Here is a 25,912-nt window from a genome sequence, read left to right on the forward strand (position 1 = left end):
ATAGAAATAATGCTGTTTTTATATTCTCATGAAGAATGTATGTATTTTTTCATCGTGGAGCTAATGCTAGGATTCCCTCAACTTTCTAGCTTCTGTAAATCCTCCTCACCATTCTTTGAAGCAAGGGCTTTGGAAAGTATGGACTTACTGTCTCATGAAAATCCTTGTATAGCTTCAATTGTCCTCCCTCCTATGTATTTATTTTTCATGAAATTATTCTCTTGACACACTTGTTTATTTTCTATTTAGTCTTACTAGACTCTTCTATTTGCTTCCTTCTTGGACTATTTGTTCCCTCTTGCTAGAACTGTTTATCTTCACTCATTAACTAAACTTAAGAAAAGAGTTCTTCCCATGTTTCCTTTACAGGGAGGCCAGCTTGTTTCTACAGCTCATATAATATATGCAGGTAGTAGAAGACAGATGAAAGCAAATACTTTGCAAATTATGGTATGTTTGCTTCAGTTTTCAAAAAGTCTGGGAGCTTGGTCTCTTTTCCCTGGAAACCACCTCTGTTTTGTCTTTCAGGTGAGAATGTGATCTTTAAGCTAGCCTTGACCTTTTGGGTGGTCTGTGCTTATCTTGCAAGTGTTTGCAGTAATTGGGATCAGTATATCAAAAAAAGCACGCCGCGTATGTTATTTGTATTGTCCTGATCTTCTACATTCAGAAAAAAAAGAGGTTATTATTTTTATAACTGGATTTTCTATATTTATGGGTAAGAATTCCAAAACTAACAGAGAAAATTATCTTAACTGTTATGTGCTGTAAAAATCATGTATTCAAAGTTTGTACTATCACAATTCTGGATTCATGAGGATTTGCCAGACATTCAAACTAAAGCCTAATCAATAACTTTCTTCTTCGCAGAGGGCCATTCTAAGGCCAGTGCTTTCCCAGGGCCTGGGTATATTATATAGTACGATGAATATCACAGAGCAATTGCCCTTGTTTAGGAACTGCGTATCAGGATTCCTTTAAGATTTTTGTTTTAACATACTTACATTTCACTAGGATTCTTCCCCACCGCACCCCCAGCTCTTTTTAAAAAATTTACCTAGTTTGTCCCTTGCCTGTTTGGCTAGTAGATAGATTTAACTGACCTTAGACAGTGCTGCAGTCAGAGTTCAGCATTTAGGCAAAATGGATGGCCGTGTTAGCTGTTTTTCTCCTGGCATGTCACTGTACGTTATCTGGGATGGCATGCTTTGTGAGTGTCTGTGGTTTCCCAGTGAGAGAAGGGGGGTCTGGCTGCATTGACGCTCACAAGGTGACCTTTGTTTCTACACATTTTCTGCTTTAACAAGGCATTGTCTAATCAGTCTATCAATACATATTTATTAGTGCCTACTGTGAATGCCCAGTAGTATGCTGTGTACTTTGAGAGATTTTTTTCAAAAGGGGGCAGAGTAGAAAGAAAGAGAAACATGCATTTGAGTTTAGAATAATGTTAACATGAAATATGTATACCGTGTGTGGTTTTATAAACATGAATTTCTGGAGGAGCAGAATTCTAGAGTATTTTGGCCCACATTAGCTTCAAGAATGGAATTATTCTTAAGAGTAAAATCACTTAAGCTAGAAGTTCCAGGCTGCTGTGAGCGGTGCCTCTACACTCCAGCCTTAGTGACAGGAGACCCCTACCTAAAACAAAACAAAACAAAAACAAAAACAAAACAAAAAAAAAGAAAAAGAATGAATTGTTTCCTCATTGAGGTGCAGCTTATTCATGTAAGAGAGATGTTTAATGTTAAGGATTTCCTTTCCTTTCCTTTTTTCTTTTCTTTTTCTTTCTTCTTTCCTTCCTTTTCTTTGACAGAGTCTCACTTTATCACCCAGGCTGGATGGAGTGCAGTGGCGCGATCTCTGTTCACTGCAACCTCCGCCTCCTGGCTTCAAGCGATTCTCCTGCCTCAGCCTCCCCAGTAGCTGGGACTACAGGCATGCACCACTATGCCCGGCTAATTTTTGTATTTTTAGTAGAGATGGGGTTTTGCCATGTTGCCCAGGCTGGTCTCGAACTCCTGACCTCAAATAATCTGCCCACCTCAGCCTCCCAAGGTGCTGGGATTACAGGCGTGAGCCACCATACTTGGCCTGTTAAGGATTTCTTTAAATGTGGTATTTGATATGTAGACTTATACAATTAGTATATCTTAAAATATGTAATGAATTTCCCACAATCTCAGCATTTAAAAAATGTGTGGAATAGGAAGATGCTCATAGTATTTTAGGGGAAGTGTATATATATAGTATATATACAATGATCAATTTTTGGAAGCAGCACATTGTAAAAAGCGCAAGCTATGGAGTCATTGCTGGATGGTTCTGCCACTTACTCTCCAACTGACCTAGGGACAGGTCGATTTTATTATTTGTTTCCTTTTTTGTAAAATGAAAATAATGGTACGTCATGGGTGAGATGTAAAGTTTAAATGAGTTAGAATGCATAAAGCGTTCAGAAAAGGAACTGGCTGGGCGCGGTGGCTCATGGCTGTAATCCCAGCACTTTGGGAGGCCCATGGCGGGAGAATTGCTTGAGCCCAGGAATTTGAGACCAGCCTGGGCAACATAATGAGACCCCCATCTCTAAAAAATAAAATAAAAAAATGAAAATAAAAATAAAAATAGAACATGGTCTGGCCTCTGGTAAACATTAATTATTACTTTTATTGTAGCCTTTCTTTTTTTTAAAAAAAGGTGAATGTCAGCAGAGAAAAACTGTTTTAAAGGATATCCATAAAATTTTTTGTGATTTTTCTCAGATTCATAGGATTATTAATTTTTCTTTTTATCTGTAATTCCGTTTTCCCCCTGTAACGAACACGTGTTTCTAGTGTAATAAAGTAGAAGATAATGAAGAATAAGATTTAGTCTGAATATTTATATGAATCCTTATGAAGAAGTGTCGTTGTCGGTCGTTGATACCCAGGATTCATTGTCTCACGGCCATGGAAAACTAGGACGCGGACACACGAAGAGTGAGGTTCAGAGTGGAAGTTTAATAGGCAAAAGAAAGAGAAGCGCTCTCTGCGACAGAGATGGGTCCTGGAGAGGCTGGTTGCTGGTTCTGTGGGAATGCAAGGCGTTTTATAGATCAGCTTGAGGAGGTGGTGTCATGATCTACATAGGACATGAGAGATCGGTTGGACCAGGTGTGCCATTCTGGAAAACTGGTTAGCGCTAGGTGTTCCATTTGCCTAGTGTGCAAAAATCTGGCCACCCCCACCCTAATCTTTTATTATGCAGATGGGTTCTCTGTGTGCCCGGCACAGTGTCTGTTTCTTTACACGTGGTGACAAAGAAAAGGGAAGGTGGAGCCTCCATGTTGAACACACCCGGCCCCCAGGTAGCCGTTTTCTGTTAGCATAGCTGCTGACATTCACCCATGCGAGCTTCCAGCTTGCTTTTTTATGTTGGATTTTTCAGGCTGCTCTTCGTTAGAAAAGAAATTCTTTTGGGGCTGCTTTTTGTTAAAAGGGGAAATTCTGCCGAGGACTCTATTGCCCTTATTATCTGCCTAAGTAATTTCTTTCTACCTCCTGTATCAATGATACAACAAAATCTAGAATTTGTTGCTAGGAAATTAGTAAATATTTGAATGATATTGAATGGTCTACATAGATGATGTTATTTTATCTTGAAGCTGTTCATAATTTAGCATAGGAAACATGGCAAACATGGCAGAAATACCATGGATCCTAGGCTTGTTTTATTTTGAGGTTTTTTTTATTTTTTATTTTTATTTTTAGCATCTGATTATGAACTTATATTTATTTCAGTTCTGTATTTTATCTTTCAGTTTTAAGTTTTGTAGTTGAAAATATGGAACTATAGGCGTGTGCCACCACACCCAGCTAGTTTTTGTATTTTTTGTAGATAACGGGGTTTTGCCATGTTGCCCGGACTGGTCTCGAACTCTTGGGCTCAAGCAATCTGCCTGCCTCCACCTCCCAAAGTGCTGGAATTACAGGTGTGAGCCTCTGTGCCTGGCCAAAACATAAGTTTTATGATATAACACTTGCTCTATGGGCGATGTTAGATGTTTTAAGTTTTATTTTCTTTTAATGAAAAAAGATTGGCAACCACTAATTGTTTTTACAACTCATTTTATAACAAGCCAGGTCGAAAAGTTTTTAGTGTAAAATGCCGTGTTTCTGCTATCCGATGAAGAGCATCAGGTTCTACAAAATTTTACTATTGGAAAGTTAGGGTTTGGGGAAGACTATTCTAAATATATGTAACTTTGTAATCATAACACAAACAGAAGTAATGTTAATAAATGGTACCTCAGGAGATTACTTGGATAGCCCTAGGATGCCAGGCCATAGTAGCCAGAGAATGCTTCAACATATGTTGAAAACTCACAGAAGTAATTGAGTAGAAATGCTTGCTTACAGTGCTGAGAAAATGCTGATGGCAGTGGATCTCTGAGCACAGGAGAAAGTGCAGCCTGTCTTGAGCAGAGGGCCATGAGTGCTCAGGGGTGTGCCCCTGTAGGAAGGGAGCCCTGGATGCAGGTGCTCTTTTTTAGTTTTCTCAAAATAGAGCTGAAAGGATTACTATTTATTCAGCAGCCAAGCTGAGGGCATTTTCCTTTCCTGCTGAAGGCTGTAATTCTGCCTCTCTTTGTAGTTCTTTTGCGTAGGAAAAGGTACGTATGAATCAGCACAGCTTTGTTATAATGATAGTTCTCTATTTACCATGATCATGTATGAGCTAATTTATATTGTAAAAAATACATTTAGAGCAAAACTGTGTGTGTGTCCAGTGTAGTTTGCAATTTTACTGTATTTCATTTTAGCCACTGCTTTTTCTTTTTTCTTTTTTTTTTTTTTTGAGACAGAGTCTCGCTCTGTCGCCCAGGCTGGAGTGCAGCAGCGCGATCTCAGCTCACTGCAGCATCCGCCTCCCGAGTTCAAGTGATTCTCCTGCCTCAGCCTCCCAAGTAGCTGGGACTATAGGTGCCCACCACCAAGCCCAGCTGATTTTTGTATTTTTAGTAGAGGCGGGTTTTCACCATCTTGGCCAGGCTGGTCTCGAACTCCTGGCTTTGTGATCTGCCCGCCTCGGCCTCCCAAAGTACTGGGATTACAGGCATGAGCCACTGCGGCCGGCCTAGCCACTGCTTTTTAGAGTAATTGCCATAGCTGGTTGTGTCAGTTTGACATTTTGATTTCAAAGATTGTGTTATAGTCATTTGCCAAATGTCAAACAGTGAATTCAGGGTTCTTGAATGGTAGGCATAAACTCACTGGTGCTTTGTTTGTTAAGAGTATTATATAAGGTGATTTTATAATTTTTTTTTTTTTTTTTTTTGAGATGGAGTCTTGCTCTGTCCCCCAGGTGGAGTGCAGTGGCGCCATCTCGGCTCACCGCGAGCTCCGCATCCCAGGTTCCTGCCATTCTCCTGCCTCAGCCTCCCCAGTAGCTGGGACTACAGGCACCTACCACTAAGCCCAGCTAATTTTTTGTATTTTTAGTAGAGACAGGGTTTCACCATGATAGCCAGGATGGTCTTGATCTCCTGATCTTGTGATCCGCCCACCTTGGCCTCCCAAAGTGCTGGGATTACAGGCGTGAGCCCCTGTGCCCGGCCTCTTTTTTTTTTTTTTTTGAGATGAAGTCTCACTCTGTCACCCAGGTTGGAGTGCAGTGGCATGGTCTCAGCTCACTGCAACCTCTGCCTCCTGAATTCAAGCGATTCTCCCTCCTCAACCTCCTGAGTAGCCAGAATTACAGGCAGGCACCACCATGCCCGGCTAATTTTTGTATTTTTAGTAGAGTCGGGGTTTCTCCATGTTGGTCAGGCTGGTCTCGAACTCCTGACCTTGTGATCCGCCTGCCTCGGCCTCCCAAAGTGCTGGGATTACAGACGTGAGGCACCGTGCCCAGCTTATAATTTCTTCTTTTGTCTGTAAACTCTGTGTATAGTGCTTAAATGAGAGTTTCCCTTGACTCTAAAGAGTATATTTATATTGCCTAATGAAGCTTTTATGTATTGATTTCAGGCTATTCGCTGCCTAACTTTAATACTTACGTGAACTTATAACTTGATTAGAACCTTGATGATACTAGGTAGGTAAGGGATTTTCAAAAAGCAGGCGGATTTTACTTACAGGCCAAAGTCTCAAGGACAACTATTGCTTTCTAGCTTTAAAATGTCCCTCATTAGTGTACATTTGAAGGTCTGGCAAATTTCTTAGTTTTAGTGTTCATTATTTCTTGACTGGAGACTAACTTTGGAACTGACTTTGGAGTATGTGGAAGAGTGTATTGTTAGGGTAGCACTGTTAAGATTCTTGATCCATGTATTTTTTGTTTTTGAGACAGGGTATCACTCTATAGTCCAGGCTGGAGTGTGGTGGTGTGATCATGGATCATTGTACCCTTGACCACCCCAGCTCAAGTGATCCCCCAACCTCAGCCTCCTGAGTAGCTGAGACCACAAGCGCGTGCCACCATGCCAGGCTGATTTTTAATTTTTTTTGTAGAGACAGGGCCCCGCCATGTTGCCTAGGCTGGTCTTTACCTCCTGGGCTCAAGCAGTTCATCCTCCTCAGCCTCCCAAAGTACTGAGATTGCAGGCGTGAGCTACTGCGTCTGGCCTGATCTCTGTATTCTTTAAGAAGAATATTCTATTCACCCTCCTCTACTTTATAAGCACAATTGTACCATCTTCAGGAAGCATTCATTATCTTTTAGCAATGTTACTTCTCTCTAAACGCAGAGTAGATAACATAGTACTTTGTAGAGTTATTTCTTTAATATTTTTTCCTCATTACAAAGTAATATTAACATATGATAAAAAATGTTTAAGAATACTAAAGGGTATGTGGGGAAAAAAACCTTCTATACTCCTATGTGTCATAGACATACCCAGTTGGGTTTATGCATGCATGTGTACACATACCACACACATTTCTTTCGTTCTTTTAGAGAGACAGGGTCTCACTGTGTTGCCCAGGCTGGAGTGCAGTGGCACAATCATAGCTAACTGAGCCTCAAACTTCTGGGCTCCAGTGATAGTCCTGCCTCAGCTGCCTGAGTAGCTAGGACGACAGATGTGAACCAATAGCCCTGGCTAATTTTTAAAAAATTTTTTGTAGAGACAGGGTGTCGCTCTGTTGCCTGGGCTGGTCTCGAATTCCTAGCCTTAAGCAATCCTCCCTCCTCAGCCTCCCAAAGTGCTGGGATTATAGGTGTTAGCCACTACACCTGGCCCACACACTCTTTATATGACTTTAAAGAACTGATTTAAAAACTTTAGAGCATCTGCCCTATGTTACTAAATATTCTTCAGGAAGGTTATTTTAAATGACTATATGAAATGATGCCATTTTTAGCGGTTCTTTTATTGTTGGATAGTTAGGATATTCCTTCTTTTTATTATAATACTGTTATGGCTATCTTTGTTAATGTATTTTCACATTTTCTGATTATTTTCCTAAGGTAGATTGCTAAATAATTGAACCTATTTGTCAAAGATGATCAAAGGAATTACAGGAGAGTCCTTTTTTCTCCTGTATACATTATATATTCTTAAAGTGTTTAACATAGTATTCATTACTTTGCAATGAAAAAAATGTTACAAAAATGAGTCCACAGATTATTATATTATCTACCTTGTGTTTGGAGAGAAAAGCAACATTGCTAAAATACAGTCTTTACTTCTTGATGATGACACAATTGTGCTTATAAAATGAAAGGTGTTTTATAATATTCTTAAAGAATACATCTTTTTAAAGTAGCTCTTGATCAGCCCTTCTCAATTCGGTCCTTGAGGACATTAAGCTCCAATGCCCTGAGGTATCTACTATGTGTAGTGAAATTAACGTATTTCCTGTGCATCTTGAACTCTACTGGCTTGAATTATCCTTGAGAGAACTGAGAAAACAGTCATGAAATTATTTTATGTAGGGCTTAATTCTTTAGCAGAATACAGTACTGGTTTAGAAAGGGTGTTCTGGATATACCTATTGACAAATTGTTTTCCATAAAGATTAGACCATCTCACTAGCAGTGTGTAATAATGCCTGTCTCACTTCCCATCTTAATGTTATCTTTAAAGATCTTTTCCCTGAAAAAAAATCTTGCCTGTTTTATAGGTTAAAAAGTATTATTTTGTTTTAATTTGCATTTTTTGGTTTACATTTTTCATGTGTTTACTGGCTATTTGGGTATTATCTGTGAGTTGTGTATTTTTTGTTAATTTTTCTTGGGGAAGGGAAGAGCTTAATATTTAATTTATATGGGCTCTATATAGTGGGGATAAAGCTTTTCCTCTCACATTTGTTATAAATCATTTTCAGTGTTTGTCATTTGCTCTTTAGTCTTTATATTTTTGATGTATACACATTTTATATTGGCAAGCAGTAAAATGTACCACACTTTTTTTTTTTTTTTGCAATTCCTTACATTTCTTTTTTGCTTGGAAAGGCCTTCTTTATCTGAATGAATATCATTAAATGTGTATATATATTTTTTATTTTCTAATTAATTTGCATTTTACTCTTAGTTCTTTAATCTTCCTTAAGAATTTATTTTGTATTTTTGTGTGAGGAGACAAACTTATTTTGATGTTTTCCTAATAACTGAAGAACGTTCTACACATTGTATGGTAGATGATCAGTCCCTTTCCTTTTGGTTTGTGGCAATTTTTTGTTGTTGCTGTTAAGTGCTTATATATTATAAGATCTACTTTTCTGTTTGTTATCCTTTTTTCTAGTACTTCTTGATAGTACTAGATTGATTTAATTATTACAGGCTTATAATTTTGTATTAATGGCCGGTTGGGCATTAAAAAAATTTCCCTCCCATGTCTGTATTTTTGCCATTCTCTTTATTCTTAGGTGCTGCCAGATACTCTTACCCAACTCTTTTTATATCCCAGCTGCCTCAGGGCTCAGCTCAGATGCTGTTTCTTCAAAGGGCCCTCCTGAACCCAACACTATCTAAAGTAGAAAATCCTATACCCAATCTGCTATATTAGCCTGTCTCTTCAATATCATTTATCACAATCTGTAAATAACATTCTTGACAGTTTGTCTACTCTCTTTTTCATTGGAATTTCAGTTCCATGAGGGTAAAGATCTTATTTTTCTTGCTTATTGCTGTATCCCTTGTACCTGACACATAGTAAATAATAAATATATTTTGGATCACTGAATAAATTAAAAATGAACTTTAGAACTGTTCTTTTTCTCAGTCAGCCACAATCAGGGTTGTGTTAAACCTACAAATTATTTTTCAAGGGTGGCTTGGGCCAGGTATGGTGGTTCATGTCTCTAATCCCGGCACCTTGGGAGGCTGAGGTGGGCGGATTGCTTGAGCCGAGGACTTCATGACCTGCCTGGGCAACATGGTGAAACCTCATCTGTAAAAAAAATAAAGAAGTTAGCCAAGTGTTGTGGCATACACTTGTGGTCTCAGCTACTGTGGAGGCCGAGGTGGGTGGATTACTCGAGCCCAGGAGGTTGAGGCTGCAGTCAGCCAGGATTGCATCACTGCACTTCAGCCTGGGTGAGAGAGCGAGACCCTGTGTCAAAAGAATAAAAATAAAAGTATGGCTTTTTTTTTTATTGATTAAAAGTTTATTTACTTGTTCCAGCAGTGTTGTAGTTTTCTTCATTTAAGTGTTGCACATTTCTTGTCAAGGTTACTACTATGTAATTTGTAAAATTTTTTTTCCTACTTTGAATGGATTTTTTCCCTATCATATTTTTTGAGTAATTAAAAATTGAAACAATCTCAAATTTAGAGAAAATTTCCAAATACGGTAAAAATAACTTTTTTGCCTCTGTAACCATTTGAGGATAAATTGCCAACCTATATGTCATCATACCTCTCCCCTTCATACAGTGTATGTTTCCCACAAAAAGGGACCTTTGGCATAACCGTCACATTCAGGAATTTAAATTTTTTTTAGGAATTTAAATTTAAATTTTAAATTCAAGTTTCATTTGTTGTTCTAATACACAAAAATAATCTTTGTAAATAAAAAAGATTGAGTTTAGAATCACAGGTTTCATGTCTCTCATCTCCTTCAGTCCACAGGTTGCATATCTCTTTCATCTCCTTCAATTTGGGACACTTTCTGTCTGTTTTTGGCTTCATGACCTGGATACTTTCAAGGATTACAGACTAGTAGGTTTATAGAATATACTTCTATTTGGATTGTCCTGTGTTTCTTCATTATATGCTTAGGTTGTATATCACTGAAAAGAATATCACAGAAGGGATGCTGCGTTCCTGTCATCGTTCCCTGGCAGATGGCACATGATTGTCAGGCTGTCTTATTACTGAAGATGATCACTTTGATTGCTTGAGCAAGGTGATAATATCTTTCCAGCTTCTCCACTGGGCAGTTACTCTCCTTTTGTAATTAATACTTATTTTGTGAGGAGATACCTTGAGACTATATAAATATCTCATTCTTCATCAACTGTTCAATTTATTTATGTCATATCTGTATGGATTTATAGATCCCTGTTTTTTTCAGTAGTTTGTATGTAACCACCATTATTGAATTTGATGCTCAATCTGTCCAAGAGTTGGCCAGTAGGAGCCCATTCAAGCTCACTCCTGTGTCTGTTAGACATGTTCCTGTTATTCTTTGAGTACTTCCTTTCTTTCTGGCATGAAAATTTTAGGTTCACTAAAGTTATTTAATATTCTTGTGTGAATATTTCATTTAAGTTTTCTTGTTTTTGTATAGAAACCTTAAGGTTAAACAAGTAGCTTTATTTGAAATGTCAATTACCCCTGTAATATGGGGACCAAAAATTTTGTTAAAAACTGTCAGAAAAAGCTGTGCATGGTGGCGTGCATGCCTGCAGTCCCAACTACTCAGGAGAGGCTGAGGTGGGAGGATTGCTTGAGCTCAGGAATTTGAGATCAAACCTGGGTAGTAAAGCGAAACCCCCGTCTCTCTATTAAACACACATGCGCACACACACACTCACAGGAAATTGTCAGAATAAAGACATGTATAAGCATCTATCCCAGCTCATATATTTGGATTAAAAAAAATGCTAAGCATCAGTAAAGAATCGGGTATCGCTGTGTGCTGATTTTTTTTAAATTCCTAAAGTGAAAAGTAATTGTTTTTGTATGCAATAAATAAGAAAGGACCAGAAGAGAACCGGATCTTTTAAGCCTTTAGGTTCCTTATCTCCAAGATAATTTTATAGGGATTTTTGAGATCAAGATTTTGGCACCTTAGGCATACAAGTACAACAGTACTTGGCATTTTGTAGGGATTCTCAGGCAAATATGTTATTTTATGATGTTAGGTAAAGGAGGAGAGAAATTAGTATTCCCAATCTTTTCTCTTCCCTCTCTCTTTCCTTCTTTGAGAGAGATTATAGTTGAAAAGAGGAAGCAGCAAGGTGGGAAGGAACATAGATGGAGAGAGATGTTTAAGTTTTTGAAGAGATGATGATGAGATGAGTTTTTTTTTTTTTTTTTTCTTTTGAGACGGAGTCTCACTCCATCACCTAGGCTGGAGTGCAGTGGCACAATCTCAGCTCACTGCCGCCTCCGCTTCCCGGGTTCAAGCGATTCTCCTGCTTCAGCCTCCTGAGTAGCTGGGATTACAGGCGCCCGCCACCACGCCCGGCTAATTTTTGTATTTTTAGTAGAGACGGGGTTTCACCATGTTGGTTAGGCTGGTGTCAAACTCCTGACCTTGTGATCTGCCTGCCTCGGCCTCCCAAAGTGCTGGGATTATAGGCGTGAGCCACCGTGCCTGGCGATGATGAGATCTTAATTAAGACTCTCAGTTTTGGAGAGAGATGTTCAAGTTTTTCATCTTCCCCTGAGAATCCCTACAAAATGCCAAATAGTGTACTTGTACACTAAGTTGCCAAAATTTTGATCTCAAAGATCCCTATGAAATTATCTTGGAGATAAGGAATCTGAAGGCTTAAAAGATGCAAGAATCAAGTTTCTCCTCTGGCTCTTTCTTATTTATTACATACAAAAATAATTACTTTTCCCTTTAGGAATTAAAAAAAAAAGTAGTCACACAGTGATACCTGATTCTTTACTGATGCTTAGCATTTTTTTGTGGAATAATTTTTATCCCTCTAACAGTAACATGATGTTAAAAGCCCTTGAAAAAAATGAAAATTAATTCCATTTCATACCCTTGAAGCTCTGATTTTATTGATAATTTTGTTTTTTAAGTGAACAAAACCTCAAAATATACCAGCAAGGTAAATTTATTGATTTCTCCTCTTATGCCCGATTGCTTATCAGTTTGGTTCTTTTGTCTAAAAATGATCCAATTAGCAGACTAATTTTTTTTCAACAGGGAACTTTCACCTTCTTACACTGTGTTCTCATTGGAGCATTGCATAGTCTCTGCATATGTAGAGCGTGAAGATGGCGTCTTTGTGTATACCTTCTTAAGTAAGCTAAACTGCCTTGAAAATGGCAGTAAGTAGCACATTAAGACATAAAAGGTCATTTCTTTTTTGGCGAATGGTTCTTTGTTTAAATGGAGAAACATAAGGTCTTATATTGAGAGGCAGATTTATTTAATATTCCATAGATGTAATTTTAAAAATATTTCTCCTGTCTCAGAATGAAGTGAGGGTTCTGCTAAGACAGCTTTGTAATTCACAGCTTTCTTTGAAAATGCTGTGCCTTTATTCCTTATCGATGGACTTGAATGCTCAGTCATTTGTGGGGTTTTTTTGTTTTGTTTTTATGAAATAACAATTTGATCATTTATACCAAAAGTTAGTGCTATATGATTAGATATAAAAGTTCCTTAGATAGAAACATTCCAGGCTGGATATCTGACTCCTTTTATCATCTGCATGATGTACTTAGCTGTATATAAAATGGAAAAGTAGAAAGTTTAAATGACTGGTAAAGTTGGAGGAACACTCTGCTACCCAGAGGTTATATTTCTGTGTCTTCTTGAGAGAAACTTTTACCCATGTGCTCAAGGATCTAGATAGATGGAGGTGTAATTTATTATAATAGTGATCTAGATAGGATCTAGATAGATGGAGGTGTATTTATTATAATAGTGAATAAGTACAAAAATACTTAACTGTTCCTCAGTAAGTGAATGGATACATTGATATTATTCTTATAGTGGAATTCAAATAAACAATCCTTTTCTCCAGAATACTTAGGGCAGATGTATTTTGGAATTTAGGAATTTTTAAACTTTAAAGGTAATTCAGTATGTATACCATTTATTGTATAACACTCCCATTGGGATTTGGGAAACACCTCATAATCAAACATACTAATTTTTCTGTAGCAAAATTTATGAATATTCATATTAAGTGGGATAAATAGATTTTAAATGGCTTCATACTATTTGGGTTAATTACATTTTTAAATTAAGTTATGGGAAAACTTAAGAGCTTTTTGGATTTTAGATTTTTGGATAAAGAATTGTGAACCCGTATTATACAGTTCATAAAATGAATGAAATAGATCTACATGTATCGATGTGGATAAATCTGAAGCATATTATGTAAAGTAACAAAAGGAAGTTGCAGAGATAACCTTGTGCAAATGACATCATTTATGTGAATTGTTAAATAAGCAACAGTGAGAGAGAGAGCTCTGAAGCAAATAAGGCAAATTATTGGTAGTGGTTTTCTTACTTTGTTGTATGTTTGAATGTGTCTTTATAACCTCAAACTTTAGCTTTTAAACCTTCTGTTTTATCTTAAGAATGTAAGGTTACATTGAGTTAGGCAATAAGAGTATGCTACAAAGCATGTCAGAACTGGAAGAGTTCTTTAAAATCATTTAAATTATCATCTCTTTCTTTCTTTCTTTTTTTTTTTTTTTTTTTTTTTGGAGACAGGGTCTCACTCTGCCACCCAGGCTGGAATATAGTGGCATTATCATGGTTCACTGCAGCCTCAGACTCCTGGGCTTGGGGGAACCTCCTGAGTGTCTGGGACTATAGATGCATGCCACTGTGCCCGGCTAATTTTTTACTTTTTTTGTAGAGACAGTGTCTGTGTTGCCCAGGCTGGTCTTGAACTCCTGAGCTCAAGCAGTCCTTCCTCCTCAGCTTCTCAAAGTGCTGGGATTATAGGTGTGAGTCACTGTGCCTGGTCTACTCTTCTTTCTTCTAATCCAAGTCATTCCTACTTGTTAAGACGTTCTCTTGAATATTTATTTATTTTCCCTTTTTAAACCTTAGACCTTTTACTTCTTTTCAAAACGTATTTTGGTTGAGATATAGTTTCCATACAGTGAAATGCACACACCTTAAGTATCTTGTTTCCATGAGTTTTGACAAATGCCAACACCCGTGTAATCCACAATTCTGTCAAGATATAGAACATTTCCATCATCCCACAAAGTTCCCTTGCATCTCTCCCCAGTTAGGGTCATCCCTGCCTACCAGTACAGGTAGTGTTCTGATTCCTTTCACTTTAATTTTACGTGTTCTAGAACTTCATCTAAATGGAGTCATACAGTCTGTACCCTGTTGTGTCTGGCTTTTTTTGCTCAGCATGTTGTTTTTTACATTTATCCATGTTGTTGCATGTATCCATAGTTATCCTTTTATATAGTGAGTAACACTTCATTGTGTGAATGTGGTACTATCAGTTTATGCAATCTTCTGTTGATGGACATTTGTGTTGTTTCCAGTTTTTGGCTCTTATGGATAAAACCACTGTAAACATTTTTATATGGTTGTGTTTATTGGTACATGTTTTCATTTCTCTTGGAGTAATACCTAAGGGTGGAATTCCTGGGTCCTAGGGTGGGTGCATACTGAACTTTATGAGAAACTACCAGACCAGTTTTCAGTGTTGGTTCTGGCTGCTTCACATTCTTGCCAGCATTTGGTATTGTTAGTTGTCTAAATTTTAGCCATTCTAGTGGGTATGTAGTGGTATCTTATTGTGGTTTTGATTTTCATTTCCCCAGTTGCTAAAGATACTAGTCACTTTTTCCTTTGCTTATTGGTTAGTTAGTTCAATTGCTTATTGTCCTTAGAAGAACGTTCATCTTCCCCAGGAATGTATTTTTCTTTCTGAAGTATCTAAGTCTTTTACCCACTTTTAAAAAGTTTTTTTTTTTTTAATTGAGTTGTAGAAGTAGTTTATATATTCTGGATACAAGTCCTTTAACAGTTATATGTGGCATGCCAATTTTATTTTTATAGTGGTCTCTTTCTTTTTAAAATTCTTCTCATCACCCTTTCCATATGATATAATGTTCTCTTTTGATAAGCAGAAATTAAAAATTTTGAAGTCTGATTTGTGAATTTAAAATTTTATCATTAGTACTTCCTAAGATAACCATCCAAATATCTTTCCCTTAAAAGTATAAAGTCTGAGGCTGGGCATGGTGGCTCACACCTGTAATCCCAGCACTTTGGGAGGCCGAGGCTGGCAGATCACCTGAGGTCAGGAGTTTGAGACCAGCCTGGCCAACATGGCAAAACCCTGTCTCTACTAAAAATACAAAAACTAGCTAGGCTTGGTGGTGGGCACCTGTAATCTCAGCTACTTGGGAGGCTGAGGTATGAGAATCGCTTGACCCTAGGAGGCGGAGGTTGCAATGAGCCAAGATCGCGCCACTACACTCCAGCCTGGGCAGCAGAGCAAGACTCTGTCTCAAGAAAAATAAAATAAAATAAAAATAAAGTCAGCTGAAGTGATATGAAAGCTTTTGTGATCATAGATCTAAGCATTTGAATTACAAATATAACTTGGTGTGTAAAAGCTCTGCAGTATGCATGCAGGAATTAAAAGTCTGTCTGGAAATAATGGTAACAAATGTATTTATTGGGGTTTGTGTGATAGAATTGGCAGATAACCAGGAAAGCAAATTTATTTTCCTTTTAAATATGAAGGAAAATTTATGAAGGAAAAGCAAATTTATTTTCCTTTTAAATACGAAAACATGAAGTAATCTTTTGTGATGTTTACCACCTACATTGATTGCCTTTCTCTGCATTAATTTCTCAAAAATTTTCTTCATTAATTTTCTCGAGGAGCTCTTTTATCTACTTAATGTCTTTACAAACACATGTGCAAAAGAGTCTCAGACACATCTTATTTGATGATTGTCATGGAAAATATTAAGGGTTTGTGTACAAATGTTTATATTTATACTGCGGTGTTTTGCTTCCAAGAAAAATGTATGGTCTTCTCTATGCAAGTTTTATCATTTTTGTTGTTAGTTGTTTTTATTTCCAAGTCCTTTCTGTGTTTTCTTTAATTTTTATTTTTACTTTTATTTTTGAGACAGAGTCTCGCTCTGTCACCCTGGCTGGAGTGCAGTGGTGCAATCTCGGCTCACTGCAAGCTCTGCTTCCTGGGTTCAAGCAGTTCTCGTGCCTCAGCTTCCCTAGTAGCTGGGATTGCAGGCATGCACCACCATGCCCGGCTAATTTTTGTATTTTTAGTAGAGATGGGGTTTTACCATGTTGGTTATGCTGGTCTCTAACTCCTGACCTTACATGATCTGCATGCCTCGGCCTCCCAAAGTGCTGGGATTACAGGCGTGAGCCACTGTGTCCAGCCAATAAATACTTTAAAAATAAATTTTCAGTCCAGGCACGGTGGCTCATGCCTGTAATGCCAGCACTTTGGGAGGCTGAAGCGGGTGGATCATGAGGTCAAGAGATCGAGACCATCCTGGCCAATATGATGAAACCCCATCTCTACTAAAAATACAAAAATTAGCTAGGCATGGTGGCTGTGCGCTTGTGGTCCTAGCTACTTGGGAGGCTGAGGCAGGAGAATCGCTTGAACCCAGAAGGCGGAGGTTGCAGTGAGCCAAGATCACACCACTGCACTCCAGCCTAGCGACAGAGCAAGACTCCTTCTCAAAAAAAAAAAAAAAAAAAAAAAAATTTTTTTTTTCAGCAATATGTGGAAAATATACATAAGATATAAGACCAATAAAATGCTACTGTCTAAGAGATGAGGTGGCTCATACCTGAATCCAGCACCGAGGTGGGCGGATAACCTGAGGTCAGGAGTTTGAGACCAGCCTGGCCAGTATGGTGAAACTCCATCTCTACTAAAAATACAAAAATTAGGGGGTGGTGGCGTACACCTGTAATCCCAGCTACTTGGGAGGCTGAGGCACGAGAATGGCTTGAACCCTGAAGGTGGAGGTTGCAGTGAGCCGAGATCACACCACTGCACTCCAGCCTGGGCGACAGAGCGAGACTCTGTCTCAAAACAGAAAGGACTTGGAAGTAAAAACAGCTAACAACAAAAACCCGTAACATAGTCATTTATTATCATTATCAAGTATTATGTACTATATATAATTGTATGTACCACACTTTTATATGACTGTCAACGCAGTAGGTTTATTTACACTAACATCATTGCAAACACATGGGTAAGGCATGTGTTACAACATTATGATGGCTATGACAATGTGATAGGAATTCCCCACCCTCCCACCCGAGATGGAGTCTTGCTGTGTCGCGAGGCTGGAGTGCAGTGGTGTGATCTCCACTAACTGCAACCTCTGCCTCCCGGGTAAGCGATTCTCCTGCCTTAGCCTCCTTAGTAGCTGGGATTACAGGCGTGCACCACTACACCCAGCTAATTTTTGCATTTTTAGTAGAGACGGGCTTTCACCATGATGGTCAGGATGGTCTTGATCTCTTGACCTCGTGATCTGCCCGCCTCTGCCTTCCAAACTGCTGGGATTACAGGTGTGAGCCACCGTACCTGGCCTGTGATAGGAATTTTTTAGCTCCATTGTAATGTTATGGGACCACCATGATACATGCAGTCTCTTGTTGACTGAAACGTCATTATGTGGTGTATATAGAATGCATTTATGACAGTAGGACTTCCCCATTTTGATAGTGTTTTCATTTATTCCTTTTTCTTTTTCTTCCGAGACAGAGCTTTGCTCTGTCACCCAGGCTGGAGTGCAGTGGCGTGATCTTGGCATCCTCCAACTCCTGGGTGCAAGCGATTTTCCTGCCTCAGCCTCCCAAATAGCTGGGATTATAGGACGCCACCATGTCCAGCTAAGGTCTGTAGTTTTAGAGATGAGGTTTCACCATGTTGGTCAAACTAGTCTCAAACTCCCCCACCCCAAGTGATCTACCCACTTCGGCCTCCCAAAGTGCTGGGATTACAGGCATGAGCCACTGCACCCGACCACATTTTCATTTATTCTTTAACTTCTATTCTGGGTTGTGGTAGCATAAAGATGGATTATGTTTATTGCTGAAATAAACCTGTTGTCCAAATTTTGATGTTCCCCAGCGATTGTCTTGTTACTTAGATTTATGTACAGCATTCGCAGAGCAAAAAGATAGATGATCTTATTTTTCCTGGATTCCGAGGCAGAGAGTAGTTGTTAGAATTCTAGTGTAATTGCTTGTTATTTTCTTGACTCGGACATCTTTTTTTAGAGGAAAATAACTTTGGTTAGTAAGTAAGCTCCAGATAATGGGTGAGAATGTTAAACAATTTAATCCATCCATTTAAGTTCTAGTGCGGGTCTTTTTTGCATTTTGGTGAGTCTCCTGCTTGTGTTTAGATTAGTCTGAAAACTTTGATTTGGTTTAATATTTGAGGGCTTTCAGTGTGCTTTGCTGTACAGGAAATAAATCTCTGTCATTAACTCAAAGAATACTAAACTAACAATAAGGAGGAGTAAATTACCTTGGAGGCTCTTCCCCTGTCTCATTCTCTGCGGTTCAGACTCATTAAATTAGTTTCTTCTTTTAAAATGTTTCTTTTTTTAAAATGATGGAAATTAGAATTCAGTTGACGTTTGTACCAAGTGGGGTTATATCTGTGTATAAGTTTTGACTCCCCCCAAATTTAACTATTAATAGCCTACTGTTGACCAGGGGCCTGATAACATTGTTGATTAACACATATTTTGTATGTTATATGTTAACATGTATTTTATGTATATACTGCATTCTTTAAAGCAAGCTAGAGAAAATGTTATTAAGAAAATCGTCTGGGTGTGGTGCCTCATGCCTGTAATCCCAGCTCTTTGGGAGGCCGAGGTGGGTGGATCATGCGGTCAAGAGATCAAGACCATCCTGACAAATATGGTGAAACCCCGTCTCTACTAAAAATACAAACATTAGCCAGGCGTGGTGGCGCTCACCTGTAATCCCAGCTACTCTGGAGGCAGAGGCAGGAGAATCGCTTGAACCCGGGAGGCGGAGGTTGCAGTGAGCTGAGATCACGCCATTGCACTCCAGCTCTTAGAAACAGAGCAAGACTCTGTCTCAGGGGGAAAAGAAAAAGAAAATCACAAGGAAGAGAAAATACACTTACTATTCATTAAGTAGAAGTGGACCTGATATCACGAAGATATTCATCCTCATCATTTTTGTGTTGAGTAGGCTGAGGAAGGGGAAGAAGAAAAGGGGTTGATATTGCTGTCTCAGAGATGGCAGAGGCAGAAGAAAATCCATGTGTTAGCAGACCCTCAGAGTTCAAACCTGTGTGGTACAAGGGTCAACTGTACTTTGTTTTCATAGAGATATATTAAAGTTTTATGAGTTTAGCTCATAGTGATCTTATCGGTTCTAAGCTTCATTTGAATATATTGCATGTAAAATAAGTGCTTTATCTGTGTTCCTTTTGTCTTTCTTGAATGTTGTTGTTAATTTAAAATTTGTAATAGGTTATAACTCTTATGTTTTACCCATTTGTGAGCTTTATTTTTGGATAAGAACTTTATCCTGTACTTTTGCTGTGCTTTGTATAGTACTACAACTATGAAAGATTCTTGTTGACTGTTGATTATCTGAAAATGCTTCTTTTTGCTTCAGGTCAAATATTGAATAAACCTAGAACATATAATTAACATTTTTATTAGGACTATGGTTTGTATTTTGGCCAGTTTGGATTTAAGAATTACTTGTATTGGTTGGTGTAGAACTGATTTTTTTTTTCTTTTTCTTTTTTTTTTGGAGATGGAGTCTCACTCTGTTGCCCAGGCTGGAGTGCAGTGGCAGGATCTCAGCTCACTGCAACCTCTGCCTCCTGGGTTCTAGCAGTTCTCCTGCCTCAGCCCCCTGAGTAGCTGGGATTACAGGCGCGCACCACCATGCCTGGCTAATTCTTGTATTTTTGGTAGAAACGGGGTTTCACCATGGTGGTCAGGCTGATCTTGAACTCCTGACCTTGTGATCCGCTTGCCTTGGTCTCCCAAAGTGCTGGGATTATAGGCATGAGTGATTTTTTTGGAATAAGAGTAATTCACTGCATTTTTTTTTAAGGAAGAGGTATAACTTCCCAGATACTTGAAATGCAGCTAACATACAGTAGCCATTTACTTTCAACATAATTTCTCAACATTTAATTTTTGTCAGTTTTTCATCAAAAATTTATTGAGGACTGATAGTAGTCAAGTACTGTGCTGTGCCCAGGGTAAAAAGATGACAGTCCTAAGTCCTAGGAAGTTTATTGATGATAAATACAAAGAATTAAATTGCAGATCAGTCTGATAAGTGCTATTCTATGGATAAGCATTTCGCCCTGGGCAGCACAGACAGGAACATCAGATAGCCCAACCAAACCGGAAGCTTGAGTTGGTTGACTTAAGAATTATTTAAAACTCTTTTGCATGTTACATTAATAAAGTTTATTTAATACATGTATTTATATGTTTCAGAAAAAATTGTTCTTAATTTAACATTTATAAAAGGGTACAATACTGGTGTTTTCTCTGACTCTGATCTTCTTAATAAACAGTGTACTGAGTTCTCTGTGATGTATTTTGTTTGTAATCATGACCATTTCACGTATCCATCATTTTTTTTTCTCTAAAAATATCTCTAGACTACATAGTTCTGTTATTTTAGGAATGAGAATAAACGGAATCAAAGTGTACTCTTGTTCTAAGAAACTAATGACAGTTTATTTGTTGGAAGTTCTGCCTCAGAAGAGCTTCTGATATTTATCTAAAATATATGAATAGTAGTTGTGATCTGTCATTGTTTTTGCAGATATCTTATTGTTGTAATAAAAGTCATAGGCCCTGTCAGATAGTTAAGAATTTTCATTATTGTTGTTCACAATATCTTACCATTTCATTGAGATATAGCTTGGTGTAATAATAGTACAGTCCTTGGAGTAAATTTTAGACAAATACTTTCCCAGCGTTTCAAAATCAAGCTGAGTGTTAGAGTGAGAAGTAGACTAGTGGGTGTTGCTATAAAATTTGGAGTGTGAGATCATTTTGCAGTGTGTCGGGAACAGACTTCCCAAATAGACATTCTAGTATTATCTTACAACTAGATCTTTCCTTAAACTCAATGTATCTGTTTTTGGTTGATCATTATAGATGTCTGTGATGTGTGAATATGCCCATTTTATCTTATGTATGAATATGCTGGAGAAAGAGTAGCCTTGCTTGTAGTCTGCTTTTTTCCTTCTTCTAAAGGAGTTGGCAGGAATTTTTATAAAATAAAGCTAGACTGATTGTAGCCAAAAGAGGAAATGTTGGTTTATATTTTAGTGGAGAAAACTGCTGTATAGACTTCTAGGCTACCAGTAAGAGCATTGTTTTATTTTTATACTATAGTAAAATGGGTGCAGGCGGAGCTGAAGAACCAGACACACTAGTAGTTAACGTTTTCCTTCTTTACCAAAATAGTAATTGCCATGCTACATTTAGCCATATGTGCCAAAGCGTATGTGAAACTATTAACTGTAGCCAACATATATTTCTCCTGACTTGAATGAATTGATGATGAATGGTCAAAAAAGGAGGAACAGTCATACCTAGAAATCAGCTTCCCTGTTGAATTTCACTTCTGGTATTTCCATTTGGGATATATTCACTCCGGAGTGTCAGGATTTTTTTTGACTTCCAAGGGAAAGAAACTAGGCTTCAGAGAATTAGCGTTTTGATACGTCTTTTTATTGAGGGTTTTTTGAACTCCAGCAACTGTTAATCTTTAAAAGATGATGCTGGTAGTGAAATGCATTTTTAAATTTATATTCATGAATTTAAATTCCTGATTTTTTTTTTTTTGGTGAGTTTATTCTTCGAAAGAAATAGCAGTGCTTTTCAAGTGTTTGAAGACTACCAGAATTGAAAGTTCACTGCTTGCTAAAAGCATAATACCCAAACCAGAAATGATAAAGGAAAATGTCATTGTCTTTGTATTAAAAAAGAAAATATCTATTAAAAGTCATCATAAACAATGTTAGAAGAAAAATGGCAGACTTGGAAAAATATTTGTAACATACATAGCAGGTGAAAGGTTATTTTCCTAATATGAAGAGCTCTTAAAATGGATTAGGAAAAAATGTTCAATAACAAAAAGGGCAAAGAACAAGAAGAGAGGAGTCACAAAAGTCGATTTACAAAGATACAGATAGAAAGGATTTGTAATATGACACAAGTCGATATGCAAAGATACATATAGAAATGATTTGTAATATGACACAAGTCGATATACAAAGATACATATAGAAATGATTTGTAATATGACAAAAGTCGATATACAAAGATACAGATAGAAATGATTTTAATATGACAAAAGTCGATATACAAAGATACATATAGAAATGATTTGTAATATGACAAAAGTCGATATACAAAGATACATATAGAAATGATTTGTAATATGACAAAAGTCGATATACAAAGATACAGACAGAAATGATTTGTAATATGACAAAAGTGGATATGCAAAAGATACGTATAGAAATGATTTGTAATATGACAAAAGTGGATATCAAAGATACGTATAGAAATGATTTGTAATATGACAAAAGTCGATATACAAAGATACATATAGAAATGATTTGTAATATGACAAAAGTTGATATACAAAGATACAGATAGAAATGATTTGTAATATAAGTCGATATACAAAGATACATATAGAAATGATTTGTAATATGACAAGTTGATATACAAAGATACATATAGAAATGATTTGTAATATGACAAGTCGATATACAAAGATACATAGAGATGATTTGTAATATGACAAAAGTCGATATACAAAGATACAGATAGAAATGATTTGTAATATGTATCAGAATTATAATTGTGCATACTTTGTGATCCAGCAATTCCATCTTTGAGAATTCCCAAGAAAAATGTGGATTCATGTGTAAAGATACATATGTGAAGGTGCCTCTTACAATAGTGAAAAATGAGAACTAACCTAAAATATCCATAAGTGGAATTTTATGACCAACATCTTCTCTCCAACCAATTTTTTTATTATGGTAAAATATATATAACATAAAATTTACCGTCTTAACCATTTTGAAGTGTACAGTTTAGTGGCATTCAGTATATCCCATCTATCTCCAGAACTCTTTTCATCTTGACAGACTGAAACTCTACCCATTAAACAATAACTCCTCGTTCTGTCCCACTCCTACGTCCTGGCAACCACTGTTCTAGTTCCTTTTTTATCAATTCGACTGCTCTAGATACCTCACGTCAATGGATACATACAGTGTTTGTCTTTTTGTGATTGGCTTATTTCACTTAGCACAACGTCTTGAAGGTTCATCCGTGTTGTAGCATGTGTAAGAATTTCTTTCCTTTTTAAGGCTGAAAATCATAGCAGGTGATATGGTTTGGCTGTGTCTCCATTCAAATCTCGACTGGAATTGTATCTCTCAGAATTCCCACATATTGTGGGAGGGCCATAGGAGGAGGTAATTGAATCATGGGGGCCGGTCTTTCCCATGCTATTCTCGTGATAGTGAATAAGTCTCACGAGATCTGATGGGTTTATCAGGGGGTTCCGCTTTTGCTTCTGCCTGATTTTCTCTTGCTGCCGCCATGTAAGAAGTGCCTTTTGCCTCACGCCGTGATTCTGAGGCTTCCTCAGCCATGTGGAACTGTAAGTCCAGTTAAACTTCTTTTTATTTCCAGTTTTGGGTATGTCTTTATCAGCAGCGTGAAAACGAACTAATAGAGCAGGCACCTTGTTTCCAAAAAAAAAAAAGATTTTTTCAAAGGATAATGCAGGTATTTATACCCTCATTTAAAGTATGAGGAATCTGAAACCCAGAAAGATGGTGACATGTCTAAATGTCATAACTAGTCAGTGTGAGAGTCAGAACTAAAACTCATGTTTTCTCATCACATTTAGTGTTCTTCCCAGTATGGTACACTGCTAGGCCTTGAATACAAGGAATGACCTTTTATTGTTGCTTCTTCATTCCTAAAAATAAGATTTTTGATGTAACAGCCTTTTGGAATTCATTGTATAATGTGCTGGAATTTACGTAACCATTCAGATTAAAGGTTCATATACCTTCTTTAGGGATACAAGCTAAAGATACGCCCTCTCAAACATTTTTAGTAGTTTATCTGCATTAATACCTTTATTTAATTAGTCACCCATGTTGTCATCGTCCCCTGTATAAAAAGCTTTGCATATTCTAATTTTAAAAAACTTTGCTATATTATTATCTTTGGGTATTACCAGTTTTGATTTCTGCAGTCTGCTCTGTTTTTGCTACTAGAGGAGGAAAGCTGATTTGGAGTTTTCTTTTTTCCTTGGTTCTAGTTTTAGTGGGCTGCAAGGATTGCTTTGAATGCCAGCTCTATCACTTACTCTGTGATCTTGGACGAGTGCTTAAACCTCTAAGCCTCGTGCCCTCATCTATAAAATTAAATAATAGTACATGTGTTGGGTATCTAAAATAGTCAAATTCAGAGAATCAAAGCGTGTAATGGTAGTTGCCGGGGTGAGGGGAAATGGAGAGTTACTAATCAACAGGAATATAAACTTTTGGTTGAGATGAATAAGCTCTACAGATTTGATGTATAACATTGTACCTGTAGTCAGCAGTAATGCATTGTACACTTAAAATTTGTTAGGAAAGTAGATGTCATGTTAAGGGTTTTTACTACAGTAAAATAAAAAAAGAGTCCATGTGTCATAATGAAGATTAAATAACATAAAAAATGTGTGGCATAATCTGGCATATACAAACTACTTGTTAAATGTTAATATTTATTATTTAATGTTTATAATACTTAAAAGTCATTTTGTATTTCGCTGTCCTTTGGTTTTGTTTGTTTGTTTGTTTTGACACGGAGCCTTGCTCTGTCACCCAGGCTGGAGTACAGTGGTGTGATCTTGACTTACTGCAAACTCCACCTCCCAGTTCAAGCAATTCTCCTGCCTCAGCCTCCTGAGTAGCTGGGATTACAGGTTCGTGCCACCATGCCGGCTAATTTTTGTATTTTTAGTAGAGACGGAGTTTTACCATGTTGGCCAGGCTGGTCTTGAACTCCTGACCTCGTGATATGCCCGACTCGGCCTCCCAAAGTGCTAGGATTACAGGCGTGAACCACCATGCCTGGCCAATTTTTGTATTTTTAGTAGAGATGGGGTTTTATCATGTTGGCCAGGCTGGTCTTGAACTCCTGGTGATCCGCCTGCCTCGGCCTCCCAAAGTTCTGGGCTTATAGGTGTGAGCCCCCGCGCCTGGCCATCCTTTGTATTTTTTGATGAAAATTTTTTTTTTTTTTTTTTTTTTAAAGACAGAGTTTCACTCTTGTTGCCCAGGCTGGAGTGCAATGAGTACGATCTTGGCTCACTGCAATCCCCACCTCTCAAGTTCAAGCGATTCTCCTTTCTCAGCCTCCCGAGTAGCTCGGATTACCGGCGCATGCCACCATGCCTGGCTAACTTTTGTATTTTAGTAGAGACAGGGTTTCATCGTATTGGTCAGACTGGTCTTGAACTCCTGACCTTAGCTGATTCGCCCACCTCGGCCTCCCAAAGTGCTGGAATTACAGGCGTGAGCCACTACGCCCAGCCGTTTTGATGAAATTTTTTGAAGGAATGTATTCATATTCCTATAGATTTCCCATTTCCCACATTCCCTCAACTTTAGTTTCTGTGTAATATCTTCTATTAATTTTGAACAGTGTCTTTATTATAGTTTGTGCAAAGTGTGGAGTGAGT

The 25,912-nt window shown here is 37.7% G+C and overlaps 1 protein-coding gene across 16 annotated transcripts in view; it reads left to right on the forward strand.

The window, feature by feature from the left end:
• Nucleotides 1-25,912, forward strand: part of ERC1 (ELKS/RAB6-interacting/CAST family member 1) — a 511,134-nt gene that overhangs the window by 67,109 nt on the left and 418,113 nt on the right. The window lies entirely within an intron of this gene.

Source organism: Pongo pygmaeus, chromosome 10 (genome assembly GCF_028885625.2).
Source record: "Pongo pygmaeus isolate AG05252 chromosome 10, NHGRI_mPonPyg2-v2.0_pri, whole genome shotgun sequence".
Taxonomy (NCBI): domain Eukaryota; kingdom Metazoa; phylum Chordata; class Mammalia; order Primates; family Hominidae; genus Pongo; species Pongo pygmaeus.